General features: G+C 45.3%; 1 pseudogene; it reads right to left on the bottom strand.

The window, feature by feature from the left end:
• Window positions 1-7,898: 7,898 nt before the first annotated feature.
• LOC138473434 (high mobility group nucleosome-binding domain-containing protein 5-like) lies at window positions 7,899-8,642 on the bottom strand (annotated as a pseudogene).
• Window positions 8,643-10,557: the final 1,915 nt, after the last annotated feature.

Raw genomic sequence — 10,557 nt, 5'->3', positions numbered from 1 at the left:
ACCCGCCTTGCAGAGATGCCAATACAAATGTATGATCAAGAATGTCAGATGGTTAGTTTCATCATTATTACTCCTTGTGATAGTAACAACTTGAATGTATGATGAAATATTCTTATACTCATCACTCTGTAACCAGATGTTTTTTTTATAAGTGTGAGAAGACCTGCACTTGGGCAACCTTTATTTCCTTTGATAGCAGGATTAAATGCTATTTCAAAATTCTCTGCAATGGGACAGCTGTCCAACCAAGTTTCCTGCAGACATATCAAGTCTACTTCACTAGTCCACTTTTCTCTAGAGTTCAACAAATGAGAAAAGCCTCTTGTGTTCCACGAGCCAACAGCTAGAAGTTCATTTTTGGGCTTCAGTGAGCATTAGCTCTGGGTGTTATTTGCCAAAGTCGCTGCTAGTCAATTCCACTCGCTATGAGGTAATGGCTCTCCTCTTTTTCATTTATTTGTGTGATTTGATGAGTGTTTTTTTACTGTAATTCGGGATTTGGTCAGCTTGTTTTGTTTTTTGATTGCCGGACAGTTCTTGTCGAGATGAATTGAATTGCTTATAGTCCGATTTCCAGCTCTCATCTAACAATGTTTGTATTTCCGGCTGAGTTTCCTTCGGCAGTTGCTTCGGCAGAGATTTAGTTATAAGAACCACATCATTTACTTATTTGATCATGATAGTAGTATCTACTTCAACAATGTCGAAGCCACAGGGTAGCAATGCTGATGCGCCCTGCAGTAGTGTTTCGCACACAAGTCTGGAATTTACATATAAAAACACTTTATCCAAAGCAAAAAGCAATGTCATCCTTGAATTCTACGGCCTGAATATCGCTAGACTCAATAGAACCTAGCACGGGAACATGGTGAAACAAGCTTAATAAATGTCTTCTGTTCATTATGAGGCCGTCACAGATGTTTAGTATTCTTTCTAGACTCAAACAGTACTTCATCTTGATTTTACTTTTCTCACAGTTTTTGTTACCATTGTTGCTTTGAGCTTTGGAAAGATTTCCCTTCCCTTTACGAGAATTAGGGTCTAAAGGCACATTAATGGTCACAGATTATTTTGTACAGAGCAGATTTTCATCTTCCAGTGTTTTTTCTTCATCTGCTGATTTGTCAGTAGAAACCAAATTCACCAATGAGGAGGTGTTCTCTTGCTGCATCATCCTTAGTGGGGATTTTTTTCTTTTTTCATCATCTAATGTTTTGAAGGGGCTCTCTGTTTGTTTGTGAGAGTAAGAAATGGCCATTTTCGGTTGAGACACCCATTCACAAAGACGCCCAGTTGATGGGACACTGCCTTTTCTTATAGGCTCAACAGGTCTCATCAAATTCTGGCTCGGAACAGGCTTAGTCATCACACTTCCCTTATCAGTTACCATTTGTTTTACTTCCTGTGGATCTTCGTATGTTGAGAGATTCATTAATGTCTCAATATCAGCTTCGTCAGACCCTATTTCAGATTCTTGATCCGAAGGGATGACACAGGCGTTTGCTCTTTTATCTGATAGGATTTTGAGAGAGTTATTTTTTGGTTTCCTTTATTTATGCACCATCTGGTTTATTTTGCAAGGTGCCGAAACTATTAGCCGATACATTAACCGTAACTGATTTAAGATTTCTTAAAAACGCTCGTGCACCATTTGCTATTTTAAATATTTTTTATTTTTAGACTTCTTTTTTTGCGATACTCCTTTTGTATCTTGTTTTGTTCTGTCTTTTGCAAATATATTGAACAACCCTTTTGGTGCTTGTGCATTATTTTTCTGCAGGTCTTCAGTCTCGTTTGAGGTTCCTTTCGACATATTTTTTGCTTTCTCATTTGTCATATTTTTTGTACCTTGAGCGTCATTTGAGTTGGTATTCATGCTTACTTTTATTTGATCTTCCTTGCCATTTTGTGAGTCTTTTATTTCAATTATTTCAATGATTTCCTCCGCTTGGGGCCCCTCCAAGCTTTTAGTATTTTTATTGTCACTCGATTTAGGTTTTGTGACACAAACACACTCCTTAAATGATTCGTTCCTATCACATTTAGGTAAATCCAACCTTTTTTCTTGAAGACCATCCACTAAGATCTCGCGCTCCGCCCTGGGTGCAGTAAAGGACTCCTCCGAGAGTGGGTGGCACCCTTGCCAAGCTTTTTCCTTATCCTTTTGTGCGAGCGGGATTGAATTCTCTTTTTCTTTCTCTAATAGAGGGTGAACTTTCTTTTTCAGAACCAATTCGATATTTCTGCACTCTGATTTTTGTTGAACTGTCGGCAGTTTGTTTTTTTCCATAATAGGCATATTGTTGCTGCTGTCTAGGTGTTCACTGCTATTTGCACTGTCCTTAGTGGCATTCAAGTGAGGTTTATTAAAAAGCTTTAGTGCCTGTCGAGCAACTTCCGCTATTAGTTTTTTGTCCTGCCTTGAGTTTCGATTAGCGTCCAGAATTAAGTTAAAAAAGTTGTAATTTTGAATCTTATCAAGTCTCAAGTTACCATGATTTCTTTGTTGTTCAAGTTCCATATTAGAAACTTTGGCATTTAGCAACGCTATTAGCGTTGTCAGATCTTTAATGTTGCCGTCCATTTGTTCGTATAATTTGACATAGGGGGAAAGTGCAATATTCATAGTGGACATAATTAAGGCTTGTAAATCCAATATATTTGTTTCGGATGTTAGATTTTTTTGGTGGAAAGGACGTTTTCTTTTTCCATTGAGCACGTCTTGTTTTGGGAAAAGGTCTTTCAATTATAGACAAGTCATCAGTATAAAAGGTGGAAGAGGACAATGTTGAAGATGAGCTATTTTTTCTTTCTTTAGCAGATGTTAAGGTTTTGTTTAGTCCTTTACTATGTGATTGATCCTTGGTTTTAATTGCTGTAAATCTTACTGGCGAATGCAGGTTGTATTGCTGCCGTTGATTCCTTGCCTGTGAGCAAGCGATTTCACCCGAGAGACTATTTCCACTTCTTTTCCTTTTGCGAGCTGGACTGTATATTGTTTTGGTTGCTCTATCGTCTACCAAAAGATTCTTTTCAGCGTCAAGATTATCAGCATATACAGCTTCGAGAGGCATCAACCGGCTCACTGTGCTTTCTTTATTTGCAGTAGGTAAATTCTTTGATTTATTATTTGCTTGATTGTTAAAGGCAAAATTCATCTTTAATAGATCTTTTAGAAGTTTGTCTGCAACACTGAGTGAATCCCTTCTTTCATTACTGGATTTTTCATTACTATTGATAGAAGGTTGTATTTCAAGTGTATTTGAGTCGCAAAATCAAAGCTGTTTGTCATCTCTCGTTTGCGCTACATTTTTTTCAATCGTGTGTTCTGTTCTATGTCCCTTTTGGCCTTGATTTACATTTACCACCTCTCCAAGAGGCTGATTGGCAATCGATTCACTCCCTCCATTTAACCGCTGCACAATTTTTGACCGCTGCACAATTTTTGCAGCCTGAGCGCCCAATTGTGGAAAGGCATCTAGCGGTGCCAACTTTTTAGCATATCCATTACATTCACTCGGGAATTCAGAGCACGAGTAGTAGTTCCATCCTTGGGCTCCATTTCTAATTGCGTTACTAAACGGGGACACAATGCCGGCAGAATATGGAGTTTTATTTGTTTCAATTTCAGTTTCAGTAATGAAGCAATCATTGTTGCTTTCATTTACCGTAATGCCAGCCAAATCCGCACCAGTCCCCTCACGCTCACCACGCTCACTAAGCTCATCAAGCTCACCAAACTCACCATGCTTACAGCACTCATGCATAGAATCCACGGCACTACCATCCTCTGATTCTTGAGGACTCGCAAGCACGGACCCCCTATTGGGACTCCTTAGATCAAGTGTACTGGGATCATGCTAAAATTGCATCTCAGTTGCGCTTGTCAAATCTGGAATACTTCTATTAATTGAAGCAATGATTATGTCAGTTATATCAGCGCTTACTTGGGATACTGTGGGTTTTCTCCTTAACGCAGGTTTTGTAGGTGCACGTGCAGAACACACTCCACGTCGCAGACCAGACCGGGTCGGCGGCGGTTCAGCAGCTTCACTCCTTCCCATCAAGATGGTAGGAACCGAGCGGGTGGGGTTTAGTTATCTTGCGCCCCGCTTAATTAACACACAGCAGCACGACAAACAGGAAGCAAAAAGTACCCGCGGGCCCCGAGACAGCAAAGACACACACGACTCTGTGCCGACTCTGCACCGCTCCGCGGGTGTGATGGGTATTTGAGTCTGCAGCTCCGCCTCCTGGCAGCAAGCTGAAAGAAAGACTCAATCCAGGAACACAGCGAAATCACAGTGCCTCGGTACAAGAGACACAAGTCTCTGTGCCGACGCTGCGCCGCTCCGCGGGTGTGATGGGTATTTGAGTCTGCAGTTCTTCCTCCTGGCAGCAAGCTGAAAGAAAGACTCAATCCAGGAACAAAACGAAATCACAGTGCCACGGTACAAGACGCACAAGACTCTGTGCCGACTCTGCACCCCATCCGCGGGTGTGATGGGTATTTGAGTCTGCAGGTTCCCCTCTGTCAGCAAACGGGAAGAAAGACTCAATCCAGGAACAAAACGAAATCACAGTGTCTCGGTACAAGACACACAAGACTCTGTGCCGACTCTGCGCCGCTCCGCAGGTGTGATGGGTATTTCAGTATGCACCTCCGCCTCCTGGCAACAAGCTGAAAGAAAGACTCAATCCAGGAACAAAACGAAATCACAGTGCCTCGGTACAAGACACACAAGACTGTGCCGACTCCGCGTCCCCAATCTCATAGGGGGCTTCCTTCCCCATGTGATCCTCCATTGGTGGACCACCCTCAGGGGGACTCTTGTACTGTGGACACACAGCCCAGGGCCCATGATAAAGGTCCCCCCTACGGGAGAAGGGACGGCATCCTAAGATTCGTCTCTCTGCTAATAGGCCGGTAGGGTGGGGCAGAGTCAGTTACATGTCTGATTCAGCATTTTTAGTGCAGTAAACTGAAAACCACTGTAGTTAATAAAACAAAAACATAGAGACTTTATTAAAGGGTGTTAAGGTTGGGGTAGAGTCTGTCACATGTCGGTGAGGGGCTTACACAACATTTCATCATCATCAGAAGAAGCATAAGTTGAGTAATACTCGGGAGAGTAACATGTAATGTAGGAATATCATTAGAAACAAGTACACCTGAAAGGCCTACAGCCTTTGGGAAGTCTGTCCTGATGCCTGCAGTCTTCAGTACGGTATACATACATAAATAAATAAATAAATAAATAAATAAAATAAGCCAGCGTTAAGTAAGGTGTGCCTAAATCCGTCCTTCGTTCTTCTGATGGTGATAGACTGAGTTGAATGAGGTGGGTGCTTTCAAGCAGGGAGATCTCATTACTAAGTGGTACTTATGAAAGCTGGCAGAGGTGGGGCAGAGTCATGTCAGGAAGGTCTGACTGAAGGTTTCATCCTTGAGATGGTACGGAGGCTTACACGATAGAACATTGAGTTTGATCACATTAAATAGGGGTGACATGCTGACATACGTGAAAGGTCCGTTGTGCAGGGTACAGTAAGTCGCAGGTCAGCTGCGCCTCACTCAGCCTTTTATCTTTCTCGCTTGGGCCAACAACATGAATAATACCATTGACATAGATGCAGGTGTTACAAAAGTTACATATTTATTTGTTTGCCATTGAAATGGGTAATAGCGAAATGTGACAGCATCTTAATAGGCAGTACGACTGAAAAACGGATGGAGCAGAGTCAGCGTTCAGTCGGGTGTGCAAGGCTCAGCCTTTCATCCTTCCGATAGCAAAAAGAGGAGAACAGTGGGGGTGGGCCAAGTTTAATGGCGAGATTGTAGACTGTGGACTGGAAACTCTGTGACTCTGCCTGAGCTGGAGCAGCCTCTGTAGGGCTATATAAATTCAATAAAATACAAATACAACATTATGGAGGCAAAGAGATAAACCGATGTCTATCACATGGGAGATTTCATTGAATACTTGCAACTCTGAAAGACAGATACTGTTGCTTCTGAGCCAATGACATGTCAAGCATTCCTGTCTCGGCATTTCATCCTTCTGTGAAGCATACATACATAGAAAAGGGTGATATTAAAACTGGAGGTTGCAGGACATCCAATTGCCTCTGAAAGGGCCTGGCGCAGAGTCGGTCTTTTTTCAGGTCAGTATGTTTGTGAAAGAGTCAATCACACTGTGAGTGTACCTTATTCACCCAACCTCCTTTCTGTCGCTGATGAAATGAGTACCATTTATTTATTTATTGTTGGTTTGTATGGTGCCAGCGGCAATACAGGATTGCTTGTCGTCTCTCAAAGAGCAGCCGAGCGTATTGGTCAGCAAAGTGTCAGCAAAGGGGCAGCCATTTGGATGGGGACGCTTGGAGAAACACGTTGTTGGCGCTTTTCTGAACTTCTAGCTATGTTCTACTAAGCTGATGCCTGGCAGCAAATGGTTCCAGGGTGGCGGGCTTCCGGATGCAATCGATCGTTGCCAATTGCCATCTACCTGAAACCAGTCACAGACAGGGACAGAGATCTTACCACTGAAGTGGGGGGTTACCACCTGAGGTCGGCGGGGGCCGTACCATTGCAAGCCTCATGGATGTTGCCGTAAGGTTTGCATTGTTTACCTTTTTGGTGGGAGCCAGTGCAAGGCCTTCCCTGCTGGTGTGACATGGTCTTGGAGCCGACTTATTCTGTATCAATTGCAAGATGTGGTTTAGGTGGGCCGGGCGACCCTGATACAAGCTGCTACAGTGCCCCACCCTGGACCCACCCCAGGAGCGGGTGGGTCCAGTTTAGCAGGTGAAGGTTGCAGAGGCCGGTCTTGCGGTGCCTTATTTGCCTGTTAAAGAGGTCCGGTTGTCATTAAGGAGACCTGAAATGAGTGGGGTGGGAGCAACGATTGTGGTTGCTAGTTGGCTGGACACAAGGGGGCGAGCCGGAAGCTAGTACCCAGAAAGATGATCTCCATTCTGGAAGCATTCAAGCAAGGGTGGTTGGCTGTCGTCACGCCATGCATTGTGGCCAGGCAGACAGAAATGCTATGGGATGTCAATGGCAGCTTCTGCAGCTTGGAGGTACTCCTGTGTGCCACTCGCATAGATCTGCACTGGGTTAGGGAAGGCCTGTAATGGCTCTGCTGGTAGCTCCATGCAGCAGTTGAAGTGCCAGGGTGAAAGATCAGTGCCTTGGGCAATTCCCTCCATGGCGGGAAAAGGCCCTGGGTAGAAATTGCCTTCCCTGACTCTATTCTGTGAAGCGGGAGGCCAGAAATGATTTAAGCGCAGAGTCTCGATTAACAGAGTTTATTTGCTTTCTCTGGGTGGTTAGAATGTTTAATCACCTCCATCAGCATCTCCTCTTCTCCCTGTGTGGGTCTCCAGCTGGCCCTCATGGCTTGTCTTTCTCTGGTCGGGGCGCCTGCCTTTCGTTTCTCCGCCTTTTCCTTGGCTCTGGCTTCCGTTTTCCTTCCTGTATCCTTTGATTGGCCTTTTCTTTCCCCATTCTCTCTTTGGTCAGGACGTCAACTCCTCCCCTTTCTACTCTCTCTTCCGCTTGGGCTGCCCGCATTTCTCTCTCCACCTTCTCTTTATCCACCGACTCTGCTTTTCCTTTTCCTGACGTTTCTCAGGCCGCAGCCTCTGCCTGTTCACAGACCTCAACTTCTGTCTCTCTTTGCTGGAGGTGAGGTGCTCACTCACCTTTTTTTCCTTTTCACCCCCAAAACCTCTACCTTTCTCCCCTGTGTATAAGGTGCCACATTGCTGACCCTGCTCACCCTCTTCTCTTGGCGGTTCTCCCCTCCAACTTCTTTCACTCTTGCAATGTTCCCTTTCCTCTCTTATTCGCTCCTGGTGTTTTCTCTTTCTCTCCACCGTCGTCTATGTTCTGTCTAAACCCTTTCACTGTCCCTTCCTCTTTCAAGCCACGTTCCTATGATCTGAGTTTCCTCCTCCACTCTCACTTCCTGCGGTTTCTGAGTTTTCTCTTTTACTCCCCCTTCCTCTGATCTCTGAGTTTTCTCTTTCACTCCCCCTTCCTCGGATCTCCGAATTTCTCTTTCACTCTCCCGTCCTCTGGTCTCTGAGTTTCCTCTTTCATGCCCCCTTCCTCTGATCTCAGAGTTTTATCTTTCACTCTGCCTTCCTCCGGTTTCTCAGCTTTCACTTTCACTTCCTCCGGTTTCTCAGCTTTCACTTTCACTTCCTACTTCCTCTGATCTCTGAGTTTTCTCTTTCACTCCCCCTTCCTTCGGTTTCAGAGTTTTCTCTTCCACCCCCCTTCCTCTGATCTCTGAGTTGTTCTTTCACTCCCCTTTCCTCTGATCTCTCAGTTTTCTCTTTCACTCCCCCCTCCTACGATCTCTGAGTTTCCTCTTTCATGCCCCCCTTCCTCTGATCTCTGAGTTTTTTTCTTTCACTCTGCCTTCCTCTGGTCTTTGAGATTTCTCCTTCACACGCCCTTCCTCTGATCTTGGAGTTTCCTCTTTCACTCCCCCTTCCTCTGATCTCTGAGATTTCTCTTTCACTCCCCCTGCCTCTGATCTCTGAGTTTTCTCTTTCACTCCCCCTTCCTCCGATCTCTGAGTTTTCTCTTTCACACCCCCGTCTTCTGATCTCTGAGTTTCCTCTTTCATGCCCCCCTTCCTCTGATCTCTGAGTTTTTTTCTTTCACTCTGCCTTCCTCTGGTCTTTGAGATTTCTCCTTCACACGCCCTTCCTCTGATCTTGGAGTTTCCTCTTTCACTCCCCCTTCCTCTGATCTTGGAGTTTCCTCTTTCACTCCCCCTTCCTCTGATCTCTGGGTTTTCTCTTTCACGCCCCCCCCCTTTCTCTGATCTCTGAGATTTCTCTTTCACTCCCCCTTCCTCTGATCTCTGAGTTTTCTTTCACTCTGCCTTCCTCCGCTTTCTGAGTTTTTTTTCACTCTCCCTTCCTCCGGTTTCTGAGTTTTCTCTTTCACTCCCCCTTCCTCTTATCTCTGAGTTTTCTCTTTCACTCTCCCGTCTTCTGATCTCGGAGTTTCCTCTTTCACGCCGCCTTCCTCTGATCTCGGAGTTTCCTCTTTCACGCCGCCTTCCTCTGATCTCTGAGTTTTCTCTTTCACTCCCCCGTCTTCTGATCTCGGAGTTTCCTCTTTCACTCCCCCTTCATCTGATCTCTGAGTTTTCTCTTTCACTCCCCCTTCCTCTGATCTCTGAGTTTTCTCTTTCACTCCCCCTTCCTCTTATCTCTGAGTTTTCTCTTTCACTCCCCCTTCCTCTGATCTCTGAGTTTTCTCTTTCACTCCCCCTTCCTCTGATCTCTGAGTTTTCTCTTTCACTCCCCCTTCCTCTGATCTCTGAGTTTTCTCTTTCACTCCCCCTTCCTCCGATCTCTGAGTTTTCTCTTTCACTCCCCCGTCTTCTGATCTCGGAGTTTCCTCTTTCACGCCACCTTCCTCTGATCTCTGAGCTTTCTCTTTCACTCCCCCTTCCTCTGATCGCTGAGTTTTCTCTTTCACTCCCCCTTCCTCTGATCTCTGAGTTTTCTCTTTCACTCCCCCTTCCTCTGATCTCTGAGTTTTCTCTTTCACTCCCCCTTCCTCTGATCTCTGAGTTTTCTCTTTCACTCCCCCTTCCTCTGATCTCTGAGTTTTCTCTTTCACTCCCCCTTCCTCTTATCTCTGAGTTTTCTCTTTCACTTCCCCTTCCTCTGATCTCTGAGTTTTCTCTTTCACTCCCCCTTCCTCTTATCTCTGAGTTTTCTCTTTCACTCCCCCTTCCGCTGATCTCTGAGTTTTCTCTTTCACTCCCCCTTCCTCTGATCTCGGAGTTTTCTCTTTCACTCCGCCTTCCTCTGATCTCTGAGTTTTCTCTTTCACTCCCCCTTCCTCTGATCTCGGAGTTTCCTCTTTCACTCCCCCTTCCTCTGATCTCTGAGTTTTCTCTTTCACTCCCCCTTCCTCTGATCTCGGAGTTTCCTCTTTCACTCCCCCTTCCTCTGATCTCTGAGTTTTCTCTTTCACTCCGCCTTCCTCTGATCTCTGAGTTTTCTCTTTCACTCCCCCTTCCTCTGATCTCTGAGTTTTCTCTTTCACTCCGCCTTCCTCTGATCTCTGAGTTTTCTCTTTCACTCCCCCGTCTTCTGGGATTTATATCTTTTATTCCGTTTCTTCCACACTGCAAATCTTACAGGCTGCTCCCTCTTCACTCATATGATGCCCCCCACCCTCTCTCCACTCCAGAGTCCTTGGCTTTTTTTGGAGCAGCTCTCCAGCTCTCCAATAGTACAACTCACTTGCTCTTCCCTGCACCTCTCCCTATCACTGATGTCCAGAGAATTGACCTGTCCATTGGACGTAGCATAAATGGCTGGACAGGTCAGCTGTTCTGTCTGAGCATGCCCAGTTGCTTGCCTGCTTTGGAGCTCTGAATCTGGGCTGGAAGCCTTTAGATAGGTCAGCTGGCCTTTTGCCTGTCTTTCCTGTGTAGTGCTTCAAGCTGTTTGGTTGGCGCTGCTGTCTTCCCTCGCTTCTTCTGGCTGCAGGACATCTCCTGCTTGAAGTCCAGT

The sequence above is a fragment of the Ambystoma mexicanum genome, chromosome 8 (genome assembly GCF_040938575.1).
Source record: "Ambystoma mexicanum isolate Mex_15411 chromosome 8, UKY_AmexF1_1, whole genome shotgun sequence".
Lineage (NCBI taxonomy): Eukaryota > Metazoa > Chordata > Amphibia > Caudata > Ambystomatidae > Ambystoma > Ambystoma mexicanum.
The sequence above is the reverse complement of the archived record's forward strand: the minus strand, read 5'-3'. Positions and strand labels throughout refer to the sequence as shown.